The sequence below is a fragment of the Lepidochelys kempii genome, chromosome 4 (assembly GCF_965140265.1).
Source record: "Lepidochelys kempii isolate rLepKem1 chromosome 4, rLepKem1.hap2, whole genome shotgun sequence".
Taxonomy (NCBI): Eukaryota; Metazoa; Chordata; order Testudines; family Cheloniidae; genus Lepidochelys; species Lepidochelys kempii.
Genome location: NC_133259.1, coordinates 91,526,486 through 91,542,471, shown reverse-complemented (window position 1 = coordinate 91,542,471; position 15,986 = coordinate 91,526,486). Strand labels below are relative to the sequence as shown.

At 39.4% G+C, this 15,986-nt stretch overlaps 1 protein-coding gene across 1 annotated transcript in view; it reads right to left on the bottom strand.

Moving 5' to 3' along the window:
- CORIN (corin, serine peptidase) overlaps positions 1-15,986 on the bottom strand; it is a 319,432-nt gene that overhangs the window by 184,055 nt on the left and 119,391 nt on the right. The window lies entirely within an intron of this gene.

Sequence of the window (15,986 nt, the reverse complement as noted above, 5' to 3'; positions counted from 1 at the left end):
CAGGATAACTCCTGCTGTTTTTGTTTTTTCCTCCATCCCCCATAATCTATTGATTAGCATTTTGCTCAGACAGGACATTCATTGTGAATGATACAATACTGAATTTGCATGTGACCAGCCAAAGTGAGATAAGCATGTCAGGTGTATGTGGATTACCTTCTGGTGACCTGTCTTAACTCACAGACCCAGAGAACATAATTTTTAGTACATAAACATAACTCTTCATATATTTCCCATGTATATATCTTACAATTATTATGTTGACCAGTGTGACACATGCTTTCACTGGGACCCTACATGACATTCTTTTGGTGAACACAGGTGATCCCTATATCTCTGTGCCCTCTGGATCACAATAATCCCATCCTCCAATCAGAAGAGAGCTGGCAGCAGGACCCTGGGGCCAGATTTCCAGCCAGCTCTCTAGCCAATTGGGGATCATGGAGTGAGGGGGTACAGGTGGAGAGTGCAATTTCTCCAGTCCCCAGCTGATCAGGGCTCTGGGGGCAGGGCCAGCCCTCACAGCACTTCTGCTCATCTGTGAAGTGGGGGCAGCACCCACATTATTTATTGTATTCTAAAACTCAAAACCTAATCCTTGACTGTATTTTTGTTCATATTATAAAGCAGCTATAATCAGAAGACCTTTGTACCAAAGGTGAAATCCTACTTCCAGTGAAGTCAATGAGAGTTTTGCCATTGACTTGAGTGGAGCCAGGATTTTACACCAATTATTATTATTAGGGTGAACACTACTCTATAGTTAGAGAGGAAACTTGAGGACAGTTTGCATGGGCTTGATTCAGCAATGTGAGCTTTCAATGGTCTGCTTGCCAGTGAAGAAGCAATGGCTTCTGATAGGCATCTTTTTAAATGGCAAGCAGTGGTGCAAAGAAATACACCATTTCCTTTGATGTCAACAAAGCCTTCTTGTAGCACTTTGCTCATCTCTATAATACACCTTTCGGAAAGGAAAGTTCGGATATTGTACCTTTCTCCTATATCACTTTAATGCGTCTAATGGGTTGTCCTCAGATTTCTATAAATATCATAATAAGCCTTCTCCTAACAGTGTTGAACTGCAATTTCTTTGCTACTGGAAAGGCAAGATAAAATAATGGCAAAAAATGGCAGATTGTGTTCAGAAAAGCTTAGCTTTTTCTGTACCAAGTACCAATACCATGCAATCCTTTTCTGAAATTAAGATGTCCATATCTAAGAAAAAGAGTTAGGATGCCTAAGGACTCCAGTAAGGTACTGTGATTTTTATGATAACACTAGTATTTTTTATGCAGCTGTGTGACGATATGTTTGACTTTTAAAACCATTTTAAAAAATCAACATCTAATATATTTAAGTAGTTCTTTAAAAATAATCAAGACCGTTAATGAAACTGACTGGTAATGGCCTTTTTGATGGCCTTTTTTAAAACAACCCAAAAACATTGTTTTTATATTATATTAAGTTTATGCTAAAATGAGAATAAACCCCAGAATTGGAAAAAAATAAACACAGGAAACACTATTTATGTCTATAAAACAAAGTATCAAATGGATTGTTCTAGTTAGACTTCCATACACTATTTAATTTAACCCTATAGAACACCTATCCCATGGCCCACAAAGTTTTGGAATGTGTGTGTGAGTAATGGGGCAAATTGTAATTATTTTGTTTCTTTAATTTCTTCTAAAGTGATAGAATATACAAAACTTTGTATATAACACCACAGGAAAGGACCCAAGTTTTAACAGTCACCAAACTGTTGTGGGTGTGAAAAGGATCAGCTTATGGAATGTTCATATCTATCTCACTAAATGACTCAGCTCACTGTTTTGGAACTGTACATGGTTTAAAAGGTTACTAGTGATAAACTAGGTGTTAGAAGAAACTAAGTACATTCTGGAACATCCACTAAAAAGTGTGGGAACTCTCCAAAAATCCTTTTAACCTAGCTACTGTATGACTTGAAACCATTTTTTTTATTACAACCTGCAAAAAGAGAAAATATGTACAACTACTATTAAAGTTTTGCTATATAATAAAATATATTCGTCCAACTATGTCTCTTCAGTTGTTGAGTCTGATTGGCACAAGTCTGACAGGTTAAATAATCCAGTGCGAATTCTGCACTCATTGTGTCCTACTGCCTGTGAAAATCTAAGGAGGTATTCAAAGCTCAGGTACAGTTGTGTGTTCCAACTCATTACACAAAATAAGTCTATTTCCCTCCCTTGTTTTAAGAACAATGGTTTGTTTATCTAAACTACAAATTCAAATATTTAAACAAATCTTTAGACCAATCTTAACAGGGGGTTATTATGTTCCTTTCCTGATATAATGTGAATAATGGTTTTAATTACTTAGAATAAACTCCCGTTATTTATTATAGATGGCTTGATGCTGTTCTAAGTTATATAAAAATCACAGGCATCAGATGGAGCAGGTGGCCTATGATCCCTAGTTAACATACCAATTTGTAGACCAGAAACTACACATAATAAATTATATGTACTGTGCACACTCATCAGTAAAATATTATACAATATTTTGGGGCTGGAGCAACCAACCAACCAAGTGCAAGTTCATAAAATAACCAGTCTTTCTGATTTCCATTTATGCCTCCCTCCCATAACTCGTGGGGGCAATGTTATGAAATGTTTTCAAAGGGATGTTCCCATGTCCAAATTGTATAATAAATTTCTTCCCCTGCTCAATAAAAATACATCTCCATCCTCTCCCCCAAGTCATCCCAACACACTCACTCTCTCTCTCTCTCTCTCTCTCTCTCTCTCCACTGTGGAAGGAAGTGCTTCTGTGATGTGGAAAAGCTTTCATGGATGATAACAAACAGACTGAGAATCTTTGAAGATCATAATGGAGTATGGATACATAGTTTGTTGCCTACTGCTTTAATAAATGTAAATTTCCTCACACACTAGACCTACAAGATTATTTAATGCCCCCCCCAACAGCACCCACAGCCACTGTTGTTTTTCCCCTATAATATGTATTCCAGAATCTCCTTCAATCTAGTTTAAATTATTTTCAGCAATAGTTCTTCCATTTTTCTCCCAAGCAATCCTGTATTTATGAATATAGATATACGTAGACTCTAGTCTGTGTTTTTTGTTTGCTTGTTTTGTTTTTCAAGAGCATTCTCTCACGCTTTCTAGGTGATTATATGATCAGTGTCAGCAGAGATAAGATTTCCTTTCTTGATAAAGTCCTGTATCAAACATGGTAGTTTGCTAGTAAATGGCTACTATACAAATACTCTGCTCCTTCCCCAAGATCACATAGGATAGCTCTCCTTTGTTCATTATAGTGGGCCACCAGTTCTGCTTCTATCATTTTCAGTTTGCCTGAAATTTTTATATTTATTTGTCCTCTGTTCATTTAGATTGAGGATTCAGGCAATGTCATGTTCACAACACCATTTTACTCTGGCAGTTTGTATGGCATGTGTCATAATACGTAAAGTAGTTCCATAACAACTGGTCACAATAATTGGTTTAGTACTATTTAACAGCTATCTTGATCAGAAATTTTTGCTTGTTTTTAATCTCTTTGTTTAAAAAGTACATTAAGCCTCTCAACCATTCTATCTTCCTGTTGCCATACATAGGTTGTATGCTGGTGTAGTATTTATATTATGGTAGTATACAAATGCCTAATTAGGATTGGGGTCCCATTGTGCTAGGTACTATAGGAACACGACAGCACCCCTGCTAGAAGTCCTGACCTTGAAATAGCCCACGGTCAGTTTTGACATTGTTGGGACTGGCAATGATGGTGAATATTTTGTCTAGCACTGGCAGTATAGCTCTGGCTGCATCTGATTTTACTTATTCTAGAAGACAGTATCTTGAGTATTTATCAGTAATGCCTCTCTCCCTGAGAGCTCACTTCTAAAACAAAAGAATCCTCATGTAGTTATAATTACTGGGAATAAACTGCTGGGAGGCAGTGTGGCCTAGCGGCTAAATCATTAGACTGGGTCTCAGGAGACCTGGGTTGAATTCTCGGCTCTTCCACTAGCCTGCTGGGTGACCTTGGTTGAGTGACTTTACCTCCTTATGTCTCAGTTTCCCAACTGTAAAAAGGGGATAATGATACTTCCAAAGTGCTTTGAAATCTACTCAAGAAAAAGCACTTTATAAGAGCTAGGTATTATCATTACCGTTCTTTGGTTTCTGAGTGAAATCATCATTATTTTGTCAGCAGTTTACAGCAGTCAATACAGGTCTCTTAACTGTGTCTACAACTTCCCTAATCGTTAAAGATTTTGCAGTTCCATTGATACCAAATGTGATTGGCATACTGATCCTCTAGTGATTAAGTTATTTTGGTGGTTATGGAATGAGTGAAGTTGCTCTCTGCTAGGCTCTATATTAAAACAGTATGCTTCAAGTTGTAGACCTCACCATTCAATTCTGGATAGCTCTTTGACTTTACAATAGCCAAACCAAGCTAATAGTGTTTGGTGATTAGTAACAATGGTGACTAGGGCACCTTATACATATAGCTCAGGGGTGGGCAAACTCCGGCCCTTCAGACGTTTTAATCCAGCCCTCGAGTTCCCACCAGAGAGTGAGATCCAGGGCTTGCCCCGCTCTGCGTGGTTCCCAGAAGCAACGGCATGTCCCCGCTCCAGCTCCTATGCGTAGGGGCAGCCAGGGGCTCTGTATGCTGCCCCTGCCCCAAGCGCCGGCTCTGCAGCTCCCATTAGCCAGGAACCACAGCCAATGGGAGCTGCAAGGGTGGTGACTGCAGATGGGAAAGCATGCAGAGCCACTTGGCTGTGCCTCCACATAGGAGCCAGAGGGGGGACATGCTGCTGCTTCCAGGAGCTGCTTGAGGTAAGCGCCAACCGCAGCCTGCACCCCGACCCCCTCCTGCACCCCAATCCCCTGCCCTAGCCCTGATCCCCCTCCTGCCCTCTGAGCCCCTCGGTCCCAGCCCAGAGCACCCTCCTGCACCCCCAACCCCTCATCCTCAGCCCCAGCCCCACCCCAGAGCCCGCACCCCCAGCTGGAGCCCTCACCTCCCCCGCACCCAAATCCCCTGCCCCAGTCTGGAGCCCCCTCCCACACCATGAACTCCTCATTTCTGGCCCTCTCCAGAGCCCTCACCCCTTCCTGCACCCCAACCCCCCAATTTTGTGAGCATTTATGGCTGCCACACAATTTCCATACCCAGGTGTGGCCCTCATGCCAAAAAGTTTGCCCACCCCTAGTATATATGAAAGTGTTCACAACCTCACACTTCACCCTAAAGATTCTCCCTGTTTGAGAATTTTTGCTTTCAGCATCTGTCAGGATTCAATTTGAAAGGGCTATGACATGTTATTTATCAGCTAGATGAGCTTTCGTGAACTACAAGCGCATGTGAAAACTCAGAGAGGAATTATGACATGGTTATGTATTCAAAGATAGATTGTATGACTTTGATGCCTTAAGATATTTTCTTCCACATAAACAGCCTGTCATGTTTTGCAAGTGCTCAGAGTGAAGAAAAGGCAAAATTTAAGATAACTTGTGCAGTAAATGCACCATGCCAATAAATTACTAAATATTTGCAACATTGCTGTCTTGGGCAATCGTCTAAATTCTTTAATGTCTATTGTAACTGGGCCGGCCACATCTGTCTGGAAATGTATGTCAGAACAATTTAAGCTGTTGTTTTAAAAAATAAAATCTGTTCTTGTTTAATGTTAAATGGTATGTCGTCAAGCATTTCAGGACATTGAGTGCTTTATCATGTTCTTGGCATGTTGTTCTAAAGTATCATCACTGAATGTCACAAGCACAATATTCACAGGATCAGAAATTGTTAGATCCATGGATGGGTGTTTTGGCTAACTGAAGTCTATATCCTTCCGTTTCAATAAACATACACTAATATGTACCTTACATATTATACATTGTTATACCTTACATTGTTTATTACACAAATATACATTATTGCAGTCTATATAGGTTTTCTACAAGATGGGTTGGACCACATCTTACCTATCTAGTTTCTTAGCCACAAGTCCCATGATGACCCCAAGTTTAGCAATCTTTGAGACAGAGGGATGGGTTCTGCTCATATTTACATGAGATATAAATCAATGTGAGTGCAGAATCAGGCTTACGGAATCATCCACAAACCTTTTCACAACCACTTTAACAATCTCCCTCACTGCAGTAGACTTCATCCCACCATGGAACCAGACCATGGAATGACTATTGCTCAAGATGGTTTTGCAGCTAACTGGAGCATCAAGCTTTGGGGATGGTACAGATAGCACACCAGCATTCCCAAAACTCACAATATTCACTTATCAGAAGTCCTGGATACCCTAAAGGAGTCTTGACCCAAGTCTTGTGAATCAGACTTCCTTCTTGTGAAAGAAAGTCATGAACAACAGGTGCCATTCCTAACTGAAACAGCCAATGCCTCCTTTAGAGAAGGAATCTTCTCTTCCTCCTTCAGACACATAATAGTATGACCAATACTGAAGAAACCTACCCTAGATATTTTTGCCTAGGAAACTACCCCGTGTCAAACCTCCCATTTCAGAGCAAGTTCATACAGAAGCTAGCAGAAAGACCAACTACAAGTTCATCTAACTGAAACTAACTTTCTAGACCTGGCTCAGACAGGATTTGGGCCGGGACGTGAAAGCAAAACCGCCTTAATTTTGACGTATTTTTATTTGCCTTCTGGGTTTTGAGCCTTTTGAGGTCACATTTTCAAGCTTTTCTCCGCAACCATAAGGGCTAGAAACTTGTCTTCAAAAAAAAATCTGAGATTTTCATGTAACCACTTGACTCCAAGAGATGATGCTTTAAGAAAAACACCAAATATCACAAAACTCAATAAAATTGCAAGAACTGGTACATAGGTAGATCTAAGGACATGTGTAAGTATTTGCAGGATCAGTGCTTTAGATTACAAGGTCCTTAGGGTAAGGATTACTATGCCTTTTATTTGTCTGTAAAGTACCAAGCACAGTTTGGCCTCTATTGAGCAAACCATCCTTATTCAGCAAAGTCCTGAAGTCTCATTTACTCGAAAGGGCCTCAGGCACATGATTAAAATTAAACATGTGCTTATATATTTCCTCAGTAGGGCTGGACTTAGGCAAGTGCTTACATGCTTTGCTGACCAATACTGAACATTTATGCTTTGTATACATAAGTAGATAACTGTCTTAAAATAAAAATGATCTTAGACCCTGACCTGGGCAATACAGTGAAAATGATGCAAAGAGAGCAATTCTCTAAAGTTTCTATTAGCCACGATTAGTTTTAAGTAGGATTTCTCACTAACTGTCTTATTAAAAAATCCAAACAAAATCCACTACGGTGTGAGCACTATGTAATTCTAACTTGCAGAGAATGACCAAGTCAATGAACTTGCACATGTCTTGTAAAATAAGACCTTCTGTAAATAGATGGTGCCATCTAATTCAATATGGGCTGTTTTTCATATTTTAAAAAGGGACATTGAAAAGATTTTAATTTAAATTTGGTTATTATCTGCTTCAGGTTGGTTGTTGTTGTTGTTTGTTTTTGAAGTCTAGTACTCCAGCACAGGACATTTTAAAAATGTTTTAAACACTTACAAACAGAAAACAGAAATTAATTTTTTTTTTTTTGCTTTTACAAATGACAGAAGATAGATGAAATCCAAGAACCAGAAAAATGGGAAGAAAACAAAAGTACATTTCTCACAATCATGATAGAACAACTCTAAAAATTCTTCTAAATTAATAACAGATCTATACAAGATGACTAAGAATTAAAACAACCGTTCTCCTAGTAAAACTGAATTATCCTTAATTTCATAGCACCACAAAAATACATCATTTGGATCCCCTTCTGCTAGCTTTCCAAGAGTTTTTAACTGACCACAGCTGTTTCTACAGTGCACATTATTTCGTAAATACTAGTACTTAATTTAAGGGCTCATCCACATGGAGATTTACTACATGGCAAGCCAGGGTATAAACCTCGCACACTAGTCTGCTGCATGCTAAGTCTCTGTGTGGACCCTGCTACCACATACTAAAAGTTTGATAGTGCACAGGTATGGAACATTTATTGTACAGTACCAGGGTCCACGGAGAGACTTAGCATGCAGCAGGCTAATGCACTGTAAATTCTTGTCCCACTTTGCCACGCACTAAGTTTCCATGTGGACAAGCTCTTAGACAGTTTGACATGACAAAATGCTTTGTAGAGAGCCAAGATGGGTGAGGTAATATCTTTTGTTGGACCAACTTCTATTGGTGAGAGAGACAAGCTTTTGAGCTTACACAGAGCACTTCTTCAGGAAAGGTCATGGGAGTGTCACAGCTAAATACAAAGTAGACTGATGACAGACATCCAGTACAACAAGAAAAAGTGGAACGAACTACAACAACTCCACAAACCACAGAACACCACGTCCAGGAGAAACCATGGCACCAGGCCGACCACATGAACAGTATATAACATCCCAACATCATCAATTTTTCAAGACTGTCCTCAACCAGAGCTGAAGTATCTGTACTCTCCCAAAAGACTGAACTTCTGCCTCACCACAGAACCTGATCATATTAGCATACTAACATGTGGAGAACTAGAAGAATTCTTCTATCAACTCTGCCTCAAAGAATTCTTTCATAGTGAAGACACACTGACATTTACCACATCCCCAGACAGTCATATGAAAAACAAATCGTCTGACTACCCACAGCAGACGAAACCACACTCTTGATCATTACATTGATTACTTCAGAAAAACAACTGATTGTGAAATACTTAACAAACATCACAATCTCTCCACCGCTGAGAGATCAGCTGAGAGGACAGTCCCTGAAATGCAGCCACCAAGTAGTGATCAAACCAGCAGACAAAGAGGGTGCCATCGTAGTCCTCACATGTGACTACTATATTAACAGGGCCAACGGACAACTCTCTGACACCTCCTACTATAAAGAACTCAAAGAACATCCCACACCACAATTTATGCAGGAATTTCAGAATATCATCAAATCCTTCCCCAAATAACTCCAAGAGAAACTCTACAACCTCATCCCCCCATGAACCCACCCCAGAGACTTCCCAAGATACAAAAACAAGGGAACCCAGACAGACCCATCATATCTGGCCACAGCACTCTTACTGAAGGAATATCAGGACTCTCATAGAAACCATCCTCAACCAACTAACCACACAAAGGGCCAACTTCCTCCAGAAACTCTGAAACATTAACAGCCTCCCTCAGAACATCATCCTTACCACCATGGATATCACCTCCCTATACACCAACATCCCTCATCCCTGCCTGCCTCAAATATTTATAAGATAATGGACAACACTCCGATATCCATCTCAAACACATCACCAAACTCATCTATTTCATCCTCATCCATAACAATTTTACATTCAACAACAAACTCTTTGTCAAAGCCATGGGTACTAGGATCACTCCCCAATATGCCAACTTCTTCATGGGTCAGCTTGAAGAAGAATTTCTGGATAAGTGCACCACAAAACCAATGATACATCTGAGATACATCAATGATATTTTCATCCTTTGGAGAGCCGACCTAACCCCTCCATAGATTTCCACCTTAATCTCAACAACCACCATCCATCCATTAAACTCTCTCTAGAACACTCCCACACTAGCATCAGCTTCCTGGACACCACAATCAGTTTCAACAATGGAACCCTACAGACATCTCTATACAGGAAACCCACAGACCACCAAACCTGCATTCAAAGATTCAATAATCACTCCAAACACACCAAGAAATCTGTTATCTACAGCCAGCATCTCAGATACCACAGAATGTTCTCTGAGGAGAAAGTCCGGGATATACACCTTAAAACACTTAAAACCAACTTCGCCAAACAAGGACACTTCATCATAGAAGTAGATTGCATCATGGGATGGGCTACCCAAACACCCTGAGAACGCCTGCTTTAACACAGAAGTAAAACTCTTTCTGATCACACACCTCTAATTGTCACCTGCCACCCCACACTGGAACCCATATGGGATATCATCAAATAACTATAACTCATACTCAATGGGGACCACATCCTGAAAGAAATCTTTCCTGAACTCTCTCTTCTGGCCTTCAAACAACCCCCCAGCCTCTTCAATCTCATCATCAGAAGCAAGCTCCCCACAGACCAGGACACACCAACTCACAGCAGCACCAGACCGTGGAAGAACAACAAATGCAAAACTTGCAGACGTATCTCCACTGCTACAATGACCAACACCCCACACAACACACCTTTCAAGACTGGGTCCTACAGATGCCTGTCACAACATGTAGTCTACCTCATCCAGTGCACTACATGCCCCAATAACAACTACATGGGTAAAACAAGACAATCAATACGCTCTCAAATGAACTCACTCAGGAAAACGATAAAAGACAAAAACACCATAGTACCTGTGGGTGAACACTTTTCACTGCAGTCACTCTACCTCTGACCTCTCAGTCCTTGTCCTCAAAGGAAGCCAGCACAACACCTTCAAAAGATGAGCGTGGGAGCATAAATATTTTACTTTGCTCAATACTAAAAATCATGGACTATATAGAGACACTGGATTTATGGCTTATTACAACAATCTATAACCCACTTAATCACCCTCCAATGTTATTTTTCCTTTCTCCCCTATGACTGGAGAGATGTTAACAGGCCACTTCACCTTGAAAGGTCTCTTGAAATGTGTGTTAAACAATCTGTTCCACCTTGTATTTAGCTGTGACCCTCTGAGTTCATTTCCCAGACTTGAAGAGGAGCTCCGGTGAGCTCAGAAGCTTCTCTCACTCACTAACAGAAGTTGGTCCAATAAAAGATATTACCTCACCTGCCTAATCTCACTAATATCCTGGGAACAACACAGCTACAACACTGCATACAGAAATGCTTTGTGGGAGTAGCTGATGAACAAAAGAAACCATGTTAATTCAGCTTCTTTATCATCTTAAGGGGAAATAATCTTTTTCAAATTAAAAAGACAAATTTGGTGGGGAAACATGTTTTTGTTCCTTCAGTGGGTATTGGATAAGGCCCAAAGTGAGTAAAGCAGATCACCAGCAAAGTGAATACATAAGTTTTATTCGAGAGGAAGGATAATCTAGTAGTTAAGACTCTGAATTTAGGAGATCTAGGTTTAACTCCTAGTTCTGCAACAGACTTCCTGTATGACCAAGTCATATTGCACTGTATCTCAGTTTTCCATCTGTAAAAGAAGATAATACTACTTCCTCTCTTCCATTCTCTGTCTATATTGTCTATTTAGTTTGTAAACTCTTTAGGGCAGGGATTGTCTATTAGGATTGTTAAGTATTTGTATAGTGCCTAGCACAACAGCCATGGTCTCAACTGGGGCCTTTAGGCACACGTATAATATAAATAATAGTAATTTCACAAGATTATTTGCAAATACGGTTGATATACAAACAGCTATAGCATGTGGACTATATTACATACATGGATGAACAGCTATATTAAGTATTTCACACTGAGAGCACATTATGGCTATGCTTAATAATTCGCTCTGCCTGCCTATTAGTTTCTAGGTAGAATTGAAGTTGTTGAGTTTGACCTCCTAAGGCCTAAACAATTTGGGACCTACCTACATAAGAGACTGCCTCTCTCCCTGGGAGCTACTTCCACAGAGGAGATCAGTGGAGGCACTTGAGCTATCAGTTCCTGGCTTAGAAGAATAGAGTAGGACCATGACAGCGTGTATTACATATGGGTCCTTGATTTTGCAATTCACTCCCTGCACTTGAGGTCAGAAATAATCCATGCCTTTAGGGCATGCTGCAACACCATTCTACTTCACCTTGTTTTTTACTTCACCTTTACAGAGAGCAGGGTTTGGGGTTTTATTTTGACCAGCTGACTGGCTGGTTTGTATTATGAAGGTAGGGATTGATCCATGTTGGACTACTTTTTAATTCTTATTAGTTTTGTATCTTTTAAATTATATTTAAGCACCTAAGATTTCAAGATAGACTTTTGCTTACAAATCTACATAAATTATGCATTTTATTTTGATATTTCTTGTGATCTTGTGCATTGATGTAAAAACCTATGATTTAGTTACAAATCAGTCCTGACCAACAGCTCTTCCTTCTTACTATAGTACAGTATATGATACAATCTTATAAATTACAGCCTTGTATTTTACAGTATGATGTCACAAACTAATGCTAGCTACCAAGGTCTATGTTGATCTTTGATCTCTGAATGTTTAAAATAAAGTTAAAATTTACGCAGGTAAACTGGCTTTAACTAATATTTACATTGTTATAGCATTGTAACCTTGGTGTTACTTTTCCCCATTGACTCTCACATTCATTCTTTCCAGGGCTGTTCAACTGTGACAATTTGAAATAGCTAGATTTAAAAACAAATTGTGAAGTAAGATTAAAAAAATCTTACTGAAACACATCCAGCCAAACTCTGAATCACAAAAGAAAGATAACTTAAAGATACTTTATGAACTCACCTAAAATGACAGTCACAGTCTTCATTGACAGGTCTGTCTGAGTTCTAACTTTCCTTCCCCTCCCCACCAATTTAGACTTTTCTATCTTTCCATTATAGAAAAACCAGCATTAAAAAAGGCTTCGCCTTACCAATGTCACTCTGTGATATGATTCTATGGACCTTTCTACTTTACACAAAACTAGCAGTATAGGTTGATTGTATGCTGGAAATTGAATAAAATTTTTAAACTGCATTTGATCTTGCTGCTGTATAATGTTTTAAATTGTATCCAGATATATCAAGACAATTTTATTGTTCATATTTATTATTAGAAGTAACAGTATTGTGGTAGTCTATACAGGAGTCCCAGCCCTGGACCTGGAACACATTGTGCCAGATGCTGTACAAACACACAACTAAAAGATTACACCTGCCTCAAAGTATTAATAAATAAAGACTATTTTACAAACACAAGAAAAAATTATAGAACATGAAACTAGTAAGTAAACATAGACAGAAAGTAAATTAAAACTACACCCAACCCTCGCTAGAACACAGGATTTGGGATCCATGCACAGTACTGCGTTAACTGCGGGGACCGCGTTAAAATGAATTGCAATTAAAGTAATTAAATTTGGGATCCATGGCCACGACTGTGTTATATGCAAATTCGCACTATGTAGACGCGCATTCTAGTGAGGGTCTGGTGTATGTAATAATGACACATTGGATGCCAGCGATTAATGGCTGCACATTTCATTCTGGCTGGTTCTCATGAAATGTACAATCTGTCAGAACTTTACCATCATGGTTTAAACTGTCACCAGAAACTATAAAATATGTATAAGAATAAACAACAGTAACTGTGATCGTTTTATGTATTTCTTTTAATTCTTTCAATTGTGTAAAGAGCATTTTTAAAGCATGCTTTCAGCTCTAGTCAACTTTACAATAAGCTAAAAACACTATCATTTTAAAAAAATCAATTCCTCAGTGATTTTTCTGCTTCTTCAGACCTCTTACGTGTATCTCACCTTCCTCAAATTCCTCTGTTCAATTTCCCTTCCCAACTCAGCCTCTACCTTCTTCCCATTCTTCTTTCAACATCTCCAGAATGACTTCCCCATATTGCTCAAAGAGCTTTTCATATCAACATATTAGAAGTGGCCCTTCCCTGCCACTCCAGAAACACTGATAGGTTTCAGTTTTGTATTTCTTAGGCATAACATTTCACCCGACTGACTGAGTAGAGGAGTTTAGTTTTGTTTTTCAACTATCTAATCATATATTTTAGCTGTCTATCTTGCACAGTTGCCAAGACTGTATTCTTTTTATGAAAAATATAATCCATTTATTCTAAGTCATTCTGATTTTTTTGGACCCTTATGATACTGAATTTAAATAGTCTTTTAAACTTATAATCAATTTTTTTTAAAAAAAGCATGTTACATTGACACCAGAAAAGTTTGTAGATATTACCAGATGAAGAATAACGAACAATCCAGAGGTTTTTACTGCTTTCTAACCTTTGACCAATGGTAGAAGAAGTAGCTGAGATTGGTGGAAATGAATAATCATGTATTTCAGATTTGGAAGCATTATTTTATCCAAGACTTTACACTCTGCTAGGTAGCACCACTGGGTAACAGGGGCAAATACATCCCTTTTTTGAAAGTCTCCAGATAAAAGGTGGAGCTGACACAATTGCATGAGTGTAATCTACTGTACCTTGGTGTTACCCTTGATCAGACGCTGAGCTATCAACAACATTTTGACAACACCAAAAAGAAGATAAAAACAGGGATTAACATTAACCAGAAGCTTGCTGACATGTGATACATGCATGCTTCGAATGTCAGTTCAAGTCCTGGTCTTGCCAACAGCAAAGTGGTATGCACCAGTTTGGTTCAAAAGCTCCCACACCAGTCTTGCTGACACTGAAATCAGTGCCATGCTCAGGATTCTTAGCGACTCTCTTAAATCAACACCAATCCCGTGGCTCTCAGTTTTGGTGGACATTGGGCCAGCCAACATTCAGATGAGAAGCTGCGGTGCTTCCACAGTGCAATAAGAGCCTGGCTGCTCCAGACCTGTCACTACATCAAGACCTCAATCCACTGCAACTCTCCCAATTCAAATCCAGGAATCCTTTCTTGATCCACACATCAATGCTGCAGGCCAACAGAAAGGACGCAGCACTCAATGGCTCAAATAGCGGGCCACTTGTGACATCCCAAACAAACACCTGAGTGAAGATCCAAGGAAAGAAGTCCTGGGATTCTTCCTTTCCCATAGGCAGTGGACTGCACTCAACCACGTTCAGAAAATGCACGGAAGATGTGGCTATTTCTTCCACAAATGAAAAAAAATCAAAGAATAATCAAATTGTGACTGTGGTGAGGTACAAACCATGTGACACATCTGTGACATTGCACTCCATATGTTTTATGGAAATATGCTCATGAGTGTGAATATGATGTAACTGGAATATGCTTTATGCAAAACGTCTCTTGTAAGGTATCATAACAAAGGTTATAAACTACTGAATATATTCCTCCTATTTGTATGTATGTATCATTCCTGTATATGAAGCTAGAAATATGAAGTATAACTCTGAGGTCCTATTGTGATTATGCAAAGTATGGGCCATTAATGGTGGTTTAGAATCTCAATGGCTCCCATTGACTAGGACAATTGGTTGTAAATGGTTTATTTATCTGAAAACCTTCCTGTGTATGTGTGGGCCGACCCAGGAAGAATGGAGACTAGAGGTCTTACAGTGACATGTGACCATGTCACATGATAGTGGAATCCATCTTAATCCTTGTACTTTTCCATTGATAAGGAGGGGGTGGGGATAGGCACAGACAAAAGATTTCTGCCTTGTGCAAAAGCTATAAAAGGGGATGGAGCAGGACAAAAGGTGCTGCCAATCATGAGAGAACCCCTGCTTACCACCTGAGATGTCTGCTGGAACTAACAAGGACTGCACCAGAGGATAGGATTGGCCCCAAAGTAGGAAGGAGTCTAGTCTGTGAAAGAAGCTTATTGGAACATCTCTGAGGGTGAGGTATTACCTGTAATTAGTTTCTTAATGTATTAGGCTTAGACTTGTGTGTTTTTTGCTTTATGTTGCTGGTGACTTACTTTGTTCTGGCTGTTATTACATGAAACCACTTAAATCCTACCTTTTATACTTAATAAAATCATTTTTGTTTATTGAAAAACTCAGAGTAAGTGATTACTACCTGGGGGAGCAAACAGCTCTGCATATCTCTCTATCAGTGTTATAGAGGGCAGACAATTTATGAATTTATGAGTTTTTCAGACTCCCTGCTTCCCAGGATAGAGTCCCCCCTCCTGGAAATTTGGCCTACATTCTTTGTTCCTAAATGCATACATTTACATTTGGCTGTATTAAAAGACATTTTGTTTGCTTGCGCCCGGTTTACAAAGCAATCCAGATCACTCTGAATCAGTGGCCTG